The sequence below is a fragment of the Ranitomeya variabilis genome, chromosome 5, assembly GCF_051348905.1.
Source record: "Ranitomeya variabilis isolate aRanVar5 chromosome 5, aRanVar5.hap1, whole genome shotgun sequence".
In the NCBI taxonomy this organism is placed as follows: domain Eukaryota; kingdom Metazoa; phylum Chordata; class Amphibia; order Anura; family Dendrobatidae; genus Ranitomeya; species Ranitomeya variabilis.
This window is the reverse complement of record NC_135236.1, coordinates 442,234,738-442,255,015: the sequence shown is the minus strand read 5'-3', so window position 1 is coordinate 442,255,015 and position 20,278 is coordinate 442,234,738.

Here is a 20,278-nt window from a genome sequence, read left to right as displayed (position 1 = left end):
ACTCAGGAAAGGGTTCAATTCTGTTGGCGCTGCTGTACTCACTGCTCAGTGTGGTGGATGGCTTATCCTGGATTTGCTCTAACTTCAGCTGGTATTCTCGTTCTTGCTTACCTTTCTCATCCTGTCGCTCGGCTCTCTCAGTCTGTCATAATTGCTGAATCAGGTTCAGATGTCCCTCATGATCATCTGCACCGAGTTACTGTAAAACCATCTGCAGATGGGGGTCCACGCCTCCCTGATTGCAGATATGGTTAGCTTCCACAGGTGGGACCTTTGAAGCAGTGTCATCTACGCCGTCGCTGGTCTTCCCTTCATCGGGGATCTGGTGACGGACTTGCTCTGCATCATATTGCACCAGCGTAGTGATCATCTGCTGTCTGTTTTTGCCAGTGGAGTCAATCTGTCTGACCAAACAGAAGGCAGCAAGAGTCTAATTTTTCTGCTGGTTTTACCAGGCCTTACCAAGCAAAATTGCCACACAAAAGATAGGACAGAACAACAAGAGAGGGGGGAGAGGTGTAAGTAGTACACGTACAGTATTATCCCAGTTAAAAATAATAGAAACACTGAGTCTAATCCTCAAAACTCTGCACAGAATCTCGCAAGATTGGTGCAAGTTTTCAGTGACCGGAATGATTGCTCAAACCAGGTCACTGATGTCCTGTAATATCCCACCGTTTGCCATCAATTGTCAAAGATCACAACTGGGGATGTCACGATGAACCCTGTTATGACCCCAATGGCAGAGGGTCTCAGAAATAAATACCAAGTCTGCAAACACAAAAAACCAGCTCATAGGGCAGTGGTAACTGGGCTGACCGTATATCTAAACCTAGCACCACAAATAGCAGCAGCCGGGGAACGTGCCTACGTTGGTTCTAGACGTCTCGCGCCAGCCGGAGAACTAACTAACCCTAGAAGGGAAAAGATAGACCTTTCTTGCCTCCAGAGAAAAGACCCCAAAAGTTGGATACAAGCCCCCAACAAATAATAACGGTAAGGTAAGGAGAAAAGACAAACGTAAGAATGAACTAGATATTTAGCAAAGAGAGGCCCACTGACTAATAGCAGAATATAGTAAGATGACTTATACGGTCAGCAAAAACCCTATCAAAATTCCCACGCTGGATATTCAAGAACCCCCGAACCGTCTAACGGCCCGGGGGGAGAATACCAGCCCCCTAGAGCTTCCAGCAAAATCAGGAATCACATTTAGTACAAGCTGGACAAAAAATAAGAGCCATGCAAATAACCAAAAAACAAAGAAGCAGGACTTAGCTTAATTTTGCAAGATCCAGGACCAGCAGACAGGAGCAAACAGAAAGGAACTGATTACAACGATGCCAGGCACCAGACTGAGAATTCAAGAAGTTTATATAGCAACACCCCTGGACTAACGACCCAGGTGGGTGCCAAAACTGAAGAAAGACAATCCCAGAGTCATATCACTAGTGACCACAAGAGGGAGCCAAAAAAGTCTAATTCACAACAGTACCCCCCCTTTAAGGAGGGGTCACCGAACCCTCACCAAGACCACCAGGGTGATCAGGATGAGCAGCGTGAAAGGCACGAACTAAATCGGCCGCATGCACATCAGAGGCAACCACCCAGGAATTATCCTCCTGACCATAGCCCTTCCACTTGACCAGATACTGAAGCCTCCGCCTGGAGAGACGAGAATCCAAGATCTTCTCCACTACGTACTCCAACTCGCCCTCAACCAACACCGGAGCAGGAGGCTCAACAGAAGGAACCACAGGTACAACGTACCGCCGCAACAAAGACCTATGGAACACGTTGTGAATGGCAAACGACACCGGAAGATCCAAGCAAAAGGACACAGGATTAAGGATTTCCAATATCTTGTAAGGACCGATGAAGCGAGGCTTAAATTTAGGAGAGGAGACCTTCATAGGAACAAATCGAGAAGACAGCCATACCAAATCCCCAACACGAAGTCGGGGACCCACACCGCGGCGGCGGTTGGCAAAACGCTGAGCCTTCTCCTGTGACAACTTTAAGTTGTCCACCACATGATTCCAAATCTGCTGCAACCTATCCACCACAGAATCCACCCCAGGACAGTCAGAAGGCTCCACATGTCCCGAGGAAAAACGAGGATGGAAACCAGAGTGGCAAAAAAATGGCGAAACCAAAGTAGCGGAACTAGCCCGATTATTAAGGGCAAACTCAGCCAACGGCAAGAAGGTCACCCAATCACCCTGATCTGCAGAAACAAAACACCTCAAATAAGCCTCCAGAGTCTGATTAGTTCGCTCCGTTTGTCCATTAGTCTGAGGATGAAAGGCAGACGAAAACGACAAATCAATGCCCATCTTAGCACAAAAGGATCGCCAGAACCTGGAAACAAACTGGGATCCTCTGTCAGACACAATATTCTCAGGAATGCCGTGTAAACGAACCACATTCTGAAAGAACAAAGGAACCAGATCAGAAGAGGAAGGCACCTTAGGCAAAGATACCAAATGGACCATCTTGGAAAAGCGATCACATACCACCCAGATGACAGACATGCCCTGAGACACCGGAAGATCTGAAATGAAATCCATGGAAATGTGTGTCCAAGGCCTCTTCGGGACAGGCAAGGGCAAGAGCAACCCGCTGGCACGAGAACAGCAAGGCTTAGCTCGAGCACAAGTCCCACAGGACTGCACAAATGACCGCACATCCCGTGACAAGGAAGGCCACCAAAAGGACCTAGCCACCAAATCTCTGGTGCCAAAAATTCCCGGATGCCCTGCCAACACCGAGGAATGAACCTCGGAAATGACTCTGCTGGTCCACTTATCAGGAACAAACAGTCTGTCAGGTGGACAAGAGTCAGGTCTACCAGCCTGAAATCTCTGCAACACACGTCGCAAATCCGGAGAAATGGCTGACAAGATAACTCCCTCTTTAAGAATACCAACTGGTTCTGCGACTCCAGGAGAGTCCGGCACAAAGCTCCTTGAAAGAGCATCAGCCTTCACATTCTTTGAACCTGGTAAATACGAGACCACAAAGTCAAAACGGGAGAAAAACAATGACCAACGGGCCTGTCTAGGATTCAGGCGTTTAGCAGACTCGAGATACATCAGATTTTTGTGATCAGTCAAGACCACCACACGATGCTTAGCACCCTCGAGCCAATGACGCCACTCCTCAAATGCCCACTTCATGGCCAACAACTCCCGATTGCCAACATCATAATTCCGCTCAGCAGGCGAAAACTTCCTAGAGAAAAAAGCACATGGTCTCATTACAGAGCAACCAGGGCCTCTCTGCGACAAAACGGCCCCTGCCCCAATCTCAGAAGCATCCACTTCCACCTGAAAGGGAAGTGAGACATCAGGCTGGCACAAAACAGGCGCCGAAGTAAACCGGCGCTTCAACTCCTGGAAAGCCTCCACGGCTGCAGGAGCCCAGTTAGCAACATCAGAACCTTTCTTGGTCATATCCGTCAAAGGTTTAACAACGCTAGAAAAATTAGCGATAAAACGATGGTAGAAGTTAGCAAAACCCAAGAACTTCTGAAGACTCTTAACTGACGTGGGTTGAGTCCAATCATGAATAGCTCGGACCTTGACTGGGTCCATCTCCACCACAGAAGGGGAAAAAATAAAACCCAAAAAGGGAACCTTCTGTACTCCAAAGAGACACTTTGAGCCCTTAACAAACAAAGCATTCTCACGCAAAACCTGAAACACCATCCTGACCTGCTCTACATGCGAGTCCCAATCATCAGAAAAAACCAGAATATCATCCAGATAAACAATCATAAATTTATCCAGATACTTCCGGAAAATATCATGCATAAAGGACTGAAACACTGAAGGAGCATTAGAGAGCCCAAAAGGCATCACCAAGTACTCAAAATGACCTTCGGGCGTATTAAATGCAGTTTTCCATTCATCTCCTTGCTTAATGCGCACAAGGTTGTACGCACCACGAAGATCTATCTTGGTGAACCACTTGGCACCTTTAATCCGGGCAAACAAGTCCGACAACAGAGGCAAAGGATACTGAAATTTAACAGTGATTTTATTCAGAAGCCGATAGTCAATACAAGGTCTCAAAGATCCGTCCTTCTTGGCCACAAAAAAGAATCCCGCACCAAGAGGGGAAGAGGATGGACGGATATGCCCCTTCTCCAGAGATTCCTTGATATACGAACGCATTGCGGTATGCTCAGGTACAGACAGATTAAATAGTCTTCCCTTAGGAAATTTACTACCTGGAATCAAATCTATAGCGCAGTCACAGTCCCTATGAGGAGGCAGAGCACTGGACCTGGACTCGCTGAATACATCCTGAAAATCAGACAAATACTCAGGAACTTCCGAAGGAATAGAGGAAGCAATAGACACCGGCGGGGAATCACCATGAATTCCCTGACAGCCCCAACTTGACACAGACATTGCCTTCCAATCCAAGACTGGATTATGGGTCTGTAACCATGGCAGACCCAAAACGACCAAATCATGCATTTTATGCAGAACAAGAAAACGAATCACCTCCCAATGTTCAGGAGTCATGCACATGGTTACCTGTGTCCAAAACTGCGGTTTATTTTCCGCCAATGGCGTAGCGTCAATACCTCTAAGAGGGATAGGGTTTACCAATGGCTCAAGAACAAAACCACAGCGCTTGGCAAATGACAGATCCATAAGACTCAGGGCAGCACCTGAATCCACAAATGCCATAACAGGGTAGGAGGACAATGAGCAAATTAAATTACATACAAAATAGCCGTGTGCACAACTGGAAAGGATGGTGCTAAGGTTAGGTTTCCACACCTTCATAGACTATAGAAAAGAAGAACCTAGCACTCAACTTGATGCTTTAGAGTGAGTTTTTATTGTAGTGGTACTCAACAAACGTTTCGGTCCTACATATGGACCTTCGTCAGTAACTACATGTGAAAAACAACCAAATGTGAAAACCATAACAAACAGATAAATAATAAGCTAAATAATTATACAAAAAAAGTATATACATGGATGTTGAAAAGAGAATACAGCATCAATATAAAATAATGGTCAGGAGCAACTCAGAATTATACGCTGAGGATAAGTCACAAGTATCTACGCTGAAACGTTCCACTGTCCCTTAAAAGAAGGGGACCACCCAGACAGAATAGTAGGGGTAAGTTACGTACCGTACTAGAGAATAGAAGAAAGACCGTAGGGTCCAGAGGCACAAAGACACAGCGTCTGTAAGTGTATGAGAACCCCCTTTATATATGAGAGACACCAATTGGTTAATAAATAGGTGGTGTGAGAGGATATACCCTAGATCATACCTTAAATGTGAGCCAGGCAGGAGCGGTACTGCGGGTGTACAATGATAGGAGATTACATACCGATATAGGTACAGCAGAGTGAGACCGGCGCTAGTGCGGAGAAGTACCTGTGGAGACCGTGATTGATGGTGCAGGCAGACGCGGATTCCACCGCTGGTCTACCAGAAATGGGTAATACCGCCGTTTTATAAGAGAGGGGCGGGGCAAGAAATGCCAGTGAGCTAGTAAGCGGCTGTGTAACAGACCGGAAGTGACGTCGCGCGGGGATTACCGCAGTGTGCAGCTACGTGCAGGGCTGTAATTGTGGTGGGCGGAAGTGACGTCACGTTGTCATGGTGACACAGCGATGCTAAGCCACATGTAGGAAAAGAACCGGTACATAGCGCTAAGGAAAAGGTATGATAGAAAACCGGAAAACATGAGTGTAGAACCACTAGGCAGATAGCGGGATCAATAGAACTAGAGTTGAAGTGCCCAAATGGAGATTCTTTAGAAGGTGAACGAACTCCTTGGTGATGGTGCTCCTATGTTCTATCATTCTGCCATGTGATACGATAAGCAGGAGTGAATAATGGACTGGGTCCAGTGTGATGTACGAGTAGAGAAAGGAATCTCAGTACAGGCGACTCTAATGGTAAAAGAGAAAACAGAGTTAGCTGACAATAAGATATGCACACTACATTAGTAACATAAGTACTAGGATTACTGGAGTCCGTAATGACCTGTGAATTAAATACATGGCGGCACAATGTAGAGAAAAATATCAATCAGACGAGTAATACAATCTTAGAGGAAAGAGGCTAGATCACAGTCTCTATTGAGCCCCAGGGGATGAAGGGTCTCCAATGTATGGATCCAAAATGCCTCCCGTCGCTTAAGCCGGGTAACCCGATCACCACCCCGCCGGTTGGGGGGGACATGTTCTATGACCTGATATTGTAGCTGTGAGACATTGTGGCCTTGATTGTGAAAGTGAAGGGGAATAGGTAACAGTAGGTTCTTTCGGCGTATTGTGGATTTATGTTTAGAGACAATGAGCAAATTAAAGTCACAGACAAAATAAATTTAGGTTGCAAATTACCAATGGCGACAGGACTAACAACCCTTGTTGGGCATTTAGAGCATGCTGATATAACATGTGTTGAATCACCACAGTAAAAACACAACCCATTCTGACGTCTATGATTTTTCCGTTCATTTCTAGTCTGAATTCTACCACATTGCATTAAATCAGGTGTTTGTTCAGACAACACCACCAGAGAATTAGCGGCTTTGCGCTCCCGCAAACGCCGGTCAATTTGAATAGCCAGCGCCATTGAATCATTCAGACTTGTAGGAATGGGGAAACCCACCATCACATTCTTAATGGCTTCAGAAAGGCCATTTCTGAAATTTGCGGCCAGAGCACACTCATTCCACTGAGTAAGCACGGACCATTTCCGAAATTTTTGGCAATACACTTCAGCTTCATCCTGGCCCTGAGAAATAGCCAGCAAGGCTTTTTCTGCCTGAATTTCAAGATTGGGTTCCTCGTAAAGCAATCCGAGCGCCAGAAAAAGCGCATCAATATTCGCCAATGCCGAATCTCCTGGCGCTAGCGAGAAAGCCCAATCTTGAGGGTCGCCCCGCAAGAAAGAGATAACAATTTTAACTTGCTGAGCTGAGTCTCCAGACGAACGGGGTCTCAGAGATAGAAACAATTTACAATTATTCCTGAAATTCCTAAACTTAAATCGGTCTCCAGAGAACAGTTCAGGAATAGGTATTTTAGGTTCAGACATTGGACTACTGGTAACAAAATCTTGTATGCCCTGCACACGAGCAGCAAGCTGATCTACACTTGTAATCAAGGTCTGGACATTCATGTCTGCAGCAAGCTCTAGCCACTCAGAGGTAAAGGGGAGAAAGAAAGAGAGGAAAAAAACAAAAAACAAAAAAAACCCTCAGAATTTCCTTTCTTATTATCCCACTTCTGCAATGCATTAAACATTCAACTTTGGCCTGGCATACTGTTATGACCCCAATGGCAGAGGGTCTCAGAAATAAATACCAAGTCTGCAAACACAAAAAACCAGCTCATAGGGCAGTGGTAACTGGGCTGACCGTATATCTAAACCTAGCACCACAAATAGCAGCAGCCGGGGAACGTGCCTACGTTGGTTCTAGACGTCTCGCGCCAGCCGGAGAACTAACTAACCCTAGAAGGGAAAAGATAGACCTTTCTTGCCTCCAGAGAAAAGACCCCAAAAGTTGGATACAAGCCCCCAACAAATAATAACGGTGAGGTAAGGAGAAAAGACAAACGTAAGAATGAACTAGATATTTAGCAAAGAGAGGCCCACTGACTAATAGCAGAATATAGTAAGATGACTTATGCGGTCAGCAAAAACCCTATCAAAATTCCCACGCTGGATATTCAAGAACCCCCGAACCGTCTAACGGCCCGGGGGGAGAATACCAGCCCCCTAGAGCTTCCAGCAAAATCAGGAATCACATTTAGTACAAGCTGGACAAAAAATAAGAGCCATGCAAATAACCAAAAAACAAAGAAGCAGGACTTAGCTTAATTTTGCAAGATCCAGGACCAGCAGACAGGAGCAAACAGAAAGGAACTGATTACAACGATGCCAGGCACCAGACTGAGAATTCAAGAAGTTTATATAGCAACACCCCTGGACTAACGACCCAGGTGGGTGCCAAAACTGAAGAAAGACAATCCCAGAGTCATATCACTAGTAACCACAAGAGGGAGCCAAAAAAGTCTAATTCACAACAGAACCCACCTTCCTGTTACCTTTTTGACACAGTCCTCTTCTGCCCCTATATCAACAGGACAATAACACAATTGACCGACAATTAATGGAGTAGGCCGCAGCTGGTTTCACTAATAGGCCGGTTATTGGAGAATTAACAGTGAGCAAATTGTATATACACACCTGATTCCAACACATGGAATATATATATAAATATATACCACAGTATGGTCACTTCCAAGCTTCACAATAACCCAAGAGAGATTATTAGTTGCCACCACCAATCGTTTATGGGTCGATTGGACACCCATACATGTAGATCATGACTTTGGGATATGGTTTACAGAAAATAGGGAAAATAACTATAACAATTTTATATTTAATCCAGAAAGATAACCAATGTTTATAAAAAATGTGAACAGTGTGAAAATGGATCCAGCTCAGACACCAGGGTGTTGATAAAAATCTTTCATTCGGCTTTATTTGGAAGAATTATTTTTAAAATGGTACAATTAGGATGTCTCAGACAACATTGCAAATATAAAATAGGTGGTGATGTATAAGAAGAACCATATGCGTTTCGAACAATAAAGTTTGGAGGAAGAGGAGGTGGTCACACTGCCCTAGCAGGACAGCAGCATTTTTAGATGTTACTATTAACCCCTTAGTGACAGAGCCAATTTGGTACTTAATGACCAGGCCAATTTTTACAATTCTGACCACTGTCACTTTATGAGGTTATAACTCTGGAACGCTTCAACGGATCCTGCTGATTATGAGACATTTTTTTTCGTGACATATTGTACTTCATGATAGTGGTAACATTTCTTCGATATTACTTGCGATTATTTATGAAAAAAATGGAAATATGGCAAAAAAATTTAACATTTTGCAATTTTCAAACCCTTAAATCAGAGAGATATGTCACAAAAAACAGTTAATGAATAACATTTCCCACATGTCTACTTTACATCAGCACAATTTTGGAAACAACATTTTTTTTGTTAGGGAGTTATAAGGGTTAAAAGTTGACCAGCAATTTCTCATTTTTACAACACCATTTTTTTTTAGGGACCACATCACATTTGAAGTCATTTTGAGGGGTCTATATGATAGAAAATAACCAAGTGTGACACCATTCTAAAAACTGCACCCCTCAAGGTGCTCAAAACCACATTCAAGAAGTTTTTTAACCCTTTACGTGCTTCACAGGAACTGAAACAATGTGGAAGGCAAAAATGAACATTTAACTTTTTTTTGCAAACATTTTAATTCAGAACCATTTTTTTTTATTTTCACAAGTGTAAAAACAGAAATTTAACCATAAATGTTGTTGTGCAATTTCTCCTGAATACGACGATACCCCATATGTGGGGGTAAACTACTGTTTGGGCGCACCGCAGAGCCTGGAAGAGATGGAGCGCCGTTTTACTTTTTCAATGCAGAATTGGCTGGAATTGAGATCGGATGCCATGTCACGTTTAGAGAGCCCCTGATGTGCCTAAACAGTGGAAACCCCCCACAAGTGACACCATTTTGGAAACTAGACCCCTTAAGGAACTTATCTAGATGTGTGGTGAGCACTTTGAGCCCCCAAGTGCTTCACAGAAGTTTATAAAGTAGAGCCGTGAAAATAAAAAAATCGCATTTGTTTACACAAAAATGATATTTTCGCCCACAAATTCTTATTTTCACCAGGGTAACAGGAGAAATTAGACCACAAAAGTTGTTGTGCAATTTCTCCTGAGTATGTTGATACCCCATATGTGGGGGTAAACCACTGTTTGGGCGCACCGCAGAGCTTGGAAGAGAAGGAGTGCCGTTTTACTTTTTCAATGTAGAATTGGCTGGAATTGAGATTGGACGCCATGTCGCGTTTGGAGAGCCCCTGATGTGCCTAAACAGTGGAAACCCCCCACAAGTGACACCATTTTGGAAACTAGACCCCTTAAGGAACTTAACTAGATGTTGGTGAGCACTTTAAACTCCCAGGTGCTTCTCAGAAGTTTATAAAGTAGAGCGGTGAAAATAAAAAATCACATTTTTTCTACAAAAATGATTTTTTGCCCCCAAATTTTTATTTTTACAAGGGTAACAGGAGAAATTATACCATAAAAGTTGTTGTGCAATTTCTCCTGAGTACATCGATACCCCATATGTGGGGGTAAACCACTGTTTGGACGCACTGCAGAGCTTGGAAGAGAAGGAGTGCCATTTTACTTTTTCGATGTAGAATTGGCTGGAATTGAGATCGGACGCCATGTCGCGTTTGGAGAGCCCCTGATGTGCCTAAACAGTGGAATCCCCCCACAAGTGACACCATTTTGGAAACTAGACCCCTTAAGGAACTTATCTAGATGTGTGGTGAGCAATTTAATCCCCCAGGTGCTTCACGGAAGTTTATAGCGTAGAGCCGTGAAAATAAAAAGTTGCATTTTTTCTACAAAAATGATCTTTTGCCCCTAAATTTTTATTTTGACAAGGGTAACATGAGAAATTCGACCACAAAAGTTATTGTGCAATTTCTCCTGAGTACGTCTATACCCCATATGTGGGGTTAAACCACTGTTTGGGCGCACCACAGAGCTTGGAAGAGAAGGAGTGCCGTTTTACTTTTTCAATGTAGAATTGGCTGGAATTGAGATCGAACACCATGTCGCGTTTGGAGAGCCCCTGATGTGCCTAAACAGTAGAAACCCCCCACAAGTGACCCCATTTTGGAAACTAGAGCACTTAAGGAACTTATCTAAATGTGTGGTGAGCACTTTAAACCTCCAAGTGCTTCACATAAATTTATAAAGTAGAGCCGTGAAAATAAAAAATCCTTTTTTTTTCCTCAAAAATGATTTTTTAGCCTGCAATTTTTTATTTTCTCAAGGGTAACAGGAGAAATTGGACCCCAAAATTTATTGTGCAATTTATGCTGAGTAGGCTGATACCCCATATGTGGGGGTAAACCACTGTTTGGTCGCATGGCAGAGCTCGGAAGGGAAGGAGCGCCGTTTTGGAATGCAGACTTTGATAGAATGGTCTGCGGGCGTTATGTTGCGTTTGCAGAGCCCCTGATGTACATAAACAGTAGAAACCCCCCACAAGTGACCCCATTTTGGAAACTAGACCACCCAAGGAACTTATCTAGATGTGTGGTGAGAACTTTGAATGCCCAACTGCTTCACAGAAGTTTATAATGCAGAGTCATGAAAATAAAAAAATATTTTTTTTGTTCCACAAAAAAGATTTTTTAGCCCCCAAGTTTTTATTTTCACAAGGGTACAAGAGAAATTGGACCCCAATAGTTGTTGTCCAATTTGTCCTGAGTACACTGATACCCCATGTGTGGGGGGGACCACTGTTTGGGTGCACGGCAGAGCTCGGAAGGGATGGAGCGCCGTTTTGGAATGCAGACTTTGATAGAATGGTCTGCGGGCGTTATGTTGCGTTTGCAGAGCCCCCAATGTACCTAAACAGTAGAAACCTTCCACAAGTGACCCCATTTTGGAAACTAGAGCCCCCAAGGAACTTATCTAGATGTGTGGTGAGAACTTTGAATGCCCAAGTGCTTCACAGACGTTTATAATGCAGAGTTGTGAAAATAAAAAATATTTTTTTTTTCACAAAAAAGATATTTTAGCCCCCAAGTTTTTATTTTCACAAGGGTAACAGGAAAAATTGAACCCCAGAAGTTGTTGTCCAATTTATCCCAAGTACGCTGATGCCCCATATGTGGGGGTAAACCACTGTTTGGGTGCACGGCAGAGCTCGGAAGGGAGGGAGCACCATTTGACTTTTTGAGCGCAAAATTGGCTGTGGCGTTTAGAGACCCCCTGATGTACCTAAACAGTGGAAACCCCCCTAATCTAACTCCAACCCTAACCCCAACACACCCCTAAGGCTTCTTTCACACTTCAGTTGTTTGGCATCAGTCAGCTCCGACATAGTGACGGATCGACGGATCCGTCACAATTGTTGAGAAAACGGTTCTAACGGATCCGTTTTTTTGACGGATCCGTTACTTGGGGGAGTATCTACTTTTTGGAGCATGCGCAATTGAAAAAGCGGACTGGGGCGACGGATCCGCCGAAATGACGGTAACGACGGATCCGTCGCCCATAGGCGGCCATTCTATGGAATGACGAACGCGACGGATCCATTTCGGCACAGACAAAAAACATTACAATGGCCGTCAATGTCTAGATGACGTCCGCCAAATCTCGTCGGATCTGTCGCATGGCGGATGGAACGGACGACCATCCGCGACAATCTGTCGCTAATGCATGTCTATGGGAAAATAACGGATCTGCCAAAAAAATGGCGGATCCGCTATTTGACGAAAATGGCGGTTTCAGACTGATGCCAAAAGACTGAAGTGTGAAAGAGGCCTAACCCTAATGCCAACCCGATCCATAATCCTAATCACAACCCTAAGGATAATCGCAACCCTAACCCCAAAACAACCATAACCCTAATCAGAACCCTAAATCCAACACACCACTAATCCTAATCTCAACCCTAACCTCAAACCTAACCCTAATCCCAATACACCCCTAATCCCAACCCTAACCTTAACCCTAATCCCAAACCTAACCCTAATCCCAAACGTAACCCTAATGCCAACCCTAATCCAAACCCTAATCCCAACTCTAACCCTAACTTTATCCGCAACCCTAGTCCTAACTTTAGCCCCAACCCTAATCCTAAATTTAGCGCCAACCCTAACCCTAAATTGAGCCCCAACCCTAACCCTAGCCCTAGCCCTAACCCTAGCCCTAACCCTAGCCCTAACCCTAACCCTAACCCTAATTTTAGCCCCAACTCCTCTCTCCTGCCGGCCGGCAGATGGCAGCAGAGAGCGGGCGCACTGCACATGCGGCCGCCATTTTCTTTCCATAGGAAGAAGCCGGCGGGCAGGAGGGGATGCAGGAGGACCCAGGGACACCGGTAAGTATGATAGGGTCCCAGAATCCCCCTATTTCTTTGTCCTCTGATGTGCGATCACATCAGAGGACAGAGAATTACACATCGCTTTTTTTTTTTTTTTGCGGTCGCCGGTAAACAGTTAAATTACCGGTGATCGCAAAACAGGGGTCGGTAAAAACCGACCCCGATCATGTTCTTTGGGGTCTCGGCTACCCCCAGCAGCCGAGACCCCAAAGATCTCCCGGGTGCCGGCCGGCGGGCGCACTGCGCATGCGCCCGCCATTTTTTTGCCGGAATGAAATGGCGGCGCCCATCGGGAGCCACAAGGAGCACCGGGGGAGACAGGTGAGTATCGGGGGGCCATCGGGGGCGATCGGGGACCCCATTTCTCTGTCCTCTGATGTGCGATCACATCGGAGGACAGAGAAATTAAATGGGAAATTGCGTTTTTGGTTTTTTTTGCGACCGCCGGTAAACGGTTAATTACCGGCGATCGCAACTCGGGGGTCGGTAAAAAACCCTCGAATCATGTTCTCTGGAGTCTTGGTTACCCCCGGTAACCGAGACCCCAGAGAAAATCCGACTCTGGGGGGCGCTATTCACTTTTTCCACAGCGCCGTTAATTAACGGCTCTGTGGTTTAAGTACCCTTAGCGGCCGCCGTTAAAAGGCGTATCGGCGGTCGTTAAGGGGTTAAACAAGACCTGAAAACACATTAAAAACAAATATTTTCAGAAAACCTACATCAGTTATCTCCTTACTACATGCGTCTTCCTCCCATCCTGACCCACCAATACGTTTCATACCAGTGGGTCAATTTTTACAGTTAAGACAACTATGGGCCATTGACACAGATTTTGACCTACAGGCAAAAGATCTTTAATTGAGATTCATTCAACGTGCAGGCAACCATCGGTGCATTAAATGCACATATCACAGAGCAAAATACACCTCTAGACGCGAGCTACTGTATTCCTCCAAAACCCCATCTCCCTCCAACCAAACACACTTTATCACCAACTACCATTCCCAAGAGTCATGAATGAGGGATTGACTTAAAAAAGCATGGCTATTTCTTCTAGCAGACCCTACGTTATCACATTATTTTACAAAAAAAAACACTTTTCGTCATTCTAAGAGTTTGTGAGATCATATAGTCACCAGCCACTATCAAAATTAAGCACGTACATTTCTAAATAAGACTTGACCTCATTGGGGATGTTAATCCTGTGGCCGATGTGTGGCTTGCCCCAATATATAACACAATAAACACTTTTCAAAACTCATCATGTCCCAAAAGCAAGCACCTGAAACAGGCTGCTATGTTCAGATAGCATATGTATAGTTTTAATACTGTACTATTCAGTAGACAGTTGAGTTTACATTTTTGAATTATGGAGATCTTTCTTTAGAATGTACAAAAAATAATGGCTTGTACAATGCAGGCGACTTATTTTCTGTGCTAACGTTAGATTTATTTGTTTTAGTTGCAAAAATATCATGCAGAGGTTTAATACTGCCTTCCTTTGCAATGTGTGAAAAACAAAAAAGGCTGTTTAAAATGTGTTGTTACTGCAATAAATCTCAGCCACACTAAGTGACTACACAGGTATAGCACTTACTGTACCTATACATCACTTGAAAATATGGATTCATATTCACATACTGACATTTGCACTCCCATTTTCAATCTGCTTGAGCATTGAAAGTTGCACACCACAATCAGATTAGACTTTTTTCAATCCCTAGGCGGAATTAGCTGTGCGCTTTTCTAAGGGTCGCAAAGGCAAAGGTGTTCTGTTACATTCCTAGGCACCATGGAGAACGGTGACTCTGACTATGTGATTCTGTTTTCTGTAGCTGTTTTCCTCTCAGTCCACATGCTTTTAGATGATATAGGAACAATAGGTGTAGTGCATTAACAACTAAGGATTCAGGCAATTAAAAAAAAAATTGTGTTAACAATACTGGTAGAACTGGTGAGTAGTGTTGAGCATTCCGATACCGCAAGTATCGGGTATCGGCCGATACTTGCGGTATCGGAATTCCGAAACCGAGTTCCAATATTTTTGTGATATCGGAAATCGGAATCGGAAGATCCCAGTGTATGATTCCCAGGGTCTGGAGGAGAGGAGACAGTTCTTCAGGCCCTGGGATCCATATTCATGTAAAAGATAAAGAATTAAAATAAAAAATATGGATATACTCACCCCTCCGGGGGCCCCTGGACCTTACCGATGTAACCGGCAGCCTCCGTTCCTAAGAATGAGGAGTTTAGGACCTGCGATGACGTCGCGGCTTGTGATTGGTCGCGTGAGCGGTCACATGAGTGGTCACGCAACCAATCACAAGCCGAGACGTCATCGAAGGTCCTAAACTCCTCATTTTTAGGAACGGAGGCTGCCGGTTAACAACGCTAGGTCCAGGGGCCGCCGGAGGGGTGAGTATATCCATATTTTTTATTTTAATTCTTTATTTTTTACATGAATATGGATCCCAGGGCCTGAAGGAGAGTTTCCTCTCCTTCAGACCCTGGGAACCATCCAGGATAGCTTCCGATACTTGTGTCCCATTGACTTGTATTGGTATCGGGTATCGGTATCGGCGATATCCGATATTTTTCGGGTATCGGCCGATACTATCCGATACCGATACTTTCAAGTATCGGAAGGTATCGCTCAACACTACTGGTGAGACATATTCAGCTCTGGCAAAAATTAAGAGACCACTGTAAAATGTTCAGTTTGTCTGATTTTTCTCTATATAGGTATATTTTTGATTAAAATGTAAATTGTTAATTTATTCTATAAACTTCGGACAACATGTTTCCGAAGTTCCAAGCAATACATTTTTGGATTTTTTTCTGAAAAGGAGAAATGGTCAAAATAAAAACAAACAGTGCTTTCAGACCTCAAATAATGCGAAGAAAACAAGTTTATAATCATTTAGAAACAACAATTCTAATGTTTTAACTCAGGAAGAGTTCAGAAATCAATATTTTGTGGAATAACCATGATTTTTATCACAGCTTTCATGCGTCTTGGCATGCTTTCCACCAGTCTTTCACACTGCTTCTGGTGCAAGAATGTAAACAGTTCTTTGTTTGATGGCTTGTGACTATCATCATCCTCTTGATTACATTCCAGAGGTTTTCAATGGGGTTCAGGTCTGGAGATTGGGCTGCCCATGACAGGGTTTTGATGTGGTGGTCTCTTAATTTTTGCCAGGGCTGTATATACAGTAGGTAGCAGGTGCAAAGCTTTTTTAATATTTTCATACTACCAAATTCATGTTTTGTTTAAGAAATGCTCATATTAACATGAAAATAATGTTTTTCCTAATAGAAGCAAATGCAGTTTTGCTAATAATGATTACATTTACGCTATTTATCATAAAGTATAGAAGTTGCCAAATCTTTTGGATTGTGCTGTCCATTGTTTCTCCAAAATATAAATCACTTTGACATGTTGTATATTGTTCTTGTCGCATATTACTGCTTATGGTACACACTGTATAAGATTTTATACATGAGAATTTAGGTCCCCATTCATTTCATGAATATATTATTGGACTATTTTTCCTGTGAGTATTATATTCTGTTACTAAAAAGCTTACCTTTAATAATACAGTAGCTGAAGGGTAAAGGCGAATTATTATTTATATTCATAAACTTTATGTTTTATCAATAAGTTGTTTCTTTTTTAGCAGAAATTTCTAAATCCAGTAGAAGGAATTGGGAAAGGGATGTTTAATGCACTTTCATATGTATAGAGTGCTTACTGGGTGGAGGAGGTATGCAATAAGGTGGATTTTCTTTTTTAAAGGAATGACATATCCAAGCCTTTATTTTTGTGGTGATTGTCCCTATATGTACAACATCTGTTTGACAAAGGTCTGTATTTAAGAACTAGGTCATTACTAATACACTGCTTTTAGGGATAAACAGAAGTCAAACATCATTCTCTCCTAATTCTTTCAAGGCCAGGATTAGAGAGGCTTCAGTTTAGTGGGCTATACTTTATATACCTCTATTTGTAAATTGTGCCATCTATTTTTAGATTATAAGATTATTTATAACAACAGAGTGGAATTCACCATATATGTGTATTTTTTGGTTCAATACATTGACACATTTAGACATGTGGTGCAGTCAAGAATTCTGAATTGACAGAGAAAAAGTAATATCTAATATTAGACTGCAGGAAAGAAAACTATACACACTATCAAAAATAGACAGAATACCTAAAATGGTGCAAATTTACACAATCTCATAATTCCACTGACTTGCATGATAAGAGCAGCTGTGAATTATGAGCTTCCAGGGCTAACTAACCCCACCTGTAACACCCACAGAGAGGAGGTAATGACAAGCTTAGGACGCTGACAGTGTATTAAGGTATGAGGCCAGGTGACCAGAAGGTCACAACCTTGCTTCTCCAATTATCTCCAATGAGCCAGGTGACCGGTGGATCCCAATCCTGACTTTCCCAAATATATCAGTGGCTTACGTGATAATCAATGGAGCAGATCTGTATACTTTCAGCCAGGACTGTGGTACCCTAAGCTGGCATCCCGTTGAATGTCAAATCTGCATCCTTCATGTTGGAGCCATGATGTCCTGGCTGCTGTCTTGTCGAGTGTTCCTGGCTGTGGTTTTGAAAAGAGTCTCTGGTTCTTTGAAACTCTTATTACAGAGGCATATCCCATTTATATAGTTTACAACTGTTGTCCTTCAAGCCATCATCCAGAGCTCAAGAGGAAGGTGTGATGAGATTAACTCGCATTATTTGAGTATTTAATCACTATTCATAGTTTGTCCTTCTCTGTTTTGCATGTCAACAAGCCACAGGGTCCCACACAATGGTCAATCAACATATTATCAAACAACGATGTATCTTCACGTATTACCAATTTATTACCAGTTTATTTACCACTGCAAGTGATAATAATTTTCTATAACAGCAATTGATTTTTGTTTTAACAGGACAGCCACTGAAAACACGGGCACATCACAGAAATCTAAAAATTCTAATACAATAAGTCCAGCTGCTGAAATTCACTGACTAAGTTGATATAATGGAAGAATGCAGATGGTTGCATAATTTCTGCAAATGAAACACTATATCACATGATATCCATGGAAATATGTAGACAACCATAAAGGTTTGCACTGAGTTTTTCAGAGCAAAACTAACTCTTTGCAGTGTCACTGTGATATGACTAAAATGGATGTCCTCAGCTAGGAATTCTATGTTCCCCATGTTCCCCAATAAGGCATATACTGTAGATTGGTATTTTCTATTTTATGTAGCTTAAAGGGATATTCTCTATAACTTCTTTAGTTAGCATGAAAATAAGCAAGCTTTATTTCTTTTTTGCCATCTCCTGTCATTCTCCTGCAATGAGAGCTATATTAGTGTACAATTTGTTTTATTGATTTTGGCCACCAGAGACTGTTAGAGTACGCACATTACCTTCATTCCAGGAGAGGAGTTTACTCTTTAAATAAACACATTTTTCTACTCTTATGCACCCATTTTTCTGATAGTACTGTCAGTCAAATCTAATTTTTCTAGAATGTGTCCGAGCTTGTGGGAGTATTTTGCCTAAAAACCACTTAAGAAAATGAGGAGAGCATCAAATAAGGAACGTGGATGTGGCCGTCAAGTTGTTGTTTTTTGCCATCTTGTTCTGTTTCTTGTTGCGTCATATCAGTATCATCTGCTGGAAATGAGTGTTTATTCTGATTACATAAATGTCTTCCACAGTCCACAACACGACAGCTCCTTTCCATGAATTCATTGACTGATTCATGTTTTTTTATGGTGATCTGTAATCAGAAATTTGTCAAAGCAGGAAAAATCAACTCTTTAATAACCTTTAGAGTTTCACTGTATCATTCGAGTGTACGCAAGTAGTTGTGGAACAGGGCTTCATCTTCCCAAATTTCCACCTCACAGTCTTTTAAAATTCATCCCAAAATTTTTTCTAGACCAATTCAAATTCTTGCGTTTTGACATCTTGTTGTGTTTCTTCTTCTGTCATATCTGTATCATATGAGTGTTCATCCTGGTCACATGCATCCCTTCCACAGTTTTTATCTGGATAGCTTTCTTCCACACATTCTTTGACAGATTCATGTATTTTAAGGTGATCTGTAGTGCATTTTTTAATTTATTTTATTTCCATAGTGCTTTACAGACATTATCAGGACTGTCCCTATTGGGGTTCACAATCTAGATTACCTATCAGTGTGTATTTTGAGTGTAGACGGAAACCGCAGTACCAGGAGGAAACCCATGCAAACACGGGGAGAACATACAAACTCCTTGCAGATGTTGTCTTTGACAAAATTTGAACCCAGGACCCCAGCACTTCAAGGTTGCAGTACTAACCACTGAGTCAATGGGCAGACAAAATTAACTCATTTAATGACTAATGGCAGTTTCACTGTACCACCTGCGCATGCACAATAGTGGCTTGAGACATTAGTGTATGCTACTGGAGTTGGAATTACCGTGATTTGTGGCACCAGATTTGTCCTCCAATAGATGATCATTAAATGATTTCATTACTCATTCCAATTACAGAGTCTCTAACGTGCCATGGATGTATACTGTGTCTTGCAACATCAACTGCAGACTCAGGTGATGAGTTGTTCATTTGCTTGATGGCTGCCTTGCTTGGATGTAGTACCTGATTATCAGGCTGCCTCCTCGGATGTGGTGCCCATTTTAGCAGGCTCCCTCTTCAGATTCAAAACCTGATTCATTGTACTCCAAGGACACAGCCTGTAATGGAGCCTATGCAGCACAGGATGTGAGTGGTCAGAAGGCAGAGCGGCTTGCTATCCAGAAGTGGCAAGCAGAGAGAAAACACCCCTTACATGCCATGTAATGCAAATTGACTGATTGAATGGCCTTTAGCAATTTCACTGTATCATTCATAGGTACACGGTTGTCGTGGCACAAGGCCTCATCTTCAATTTTTTTTTAAAATCCAATCCACTTCACAAAATGTTTAAATTCATCCCAAAATGTCCTTTTTGGGGGGATTCGATGTTATTTTAAGTACTTTCTTTATATACCTTGACCTTGCAGGTGGCGGTAATCAGCTCTACCTGCCCATAAATTGTAGGTTTAGCCCAGAGTGACATGTTTTGTCCATAGTTGTAGGCTGGTGGCCCAAGAGTGGCATGTACGGTAGAGTAGGACCCATCAGAGGGAGATCACCTTGCCGTGGTTGATGGGCACACATGAATTGGCCAATTTATGCGCTAAGAATCTTCATTACTGTAAGTTTTCAGA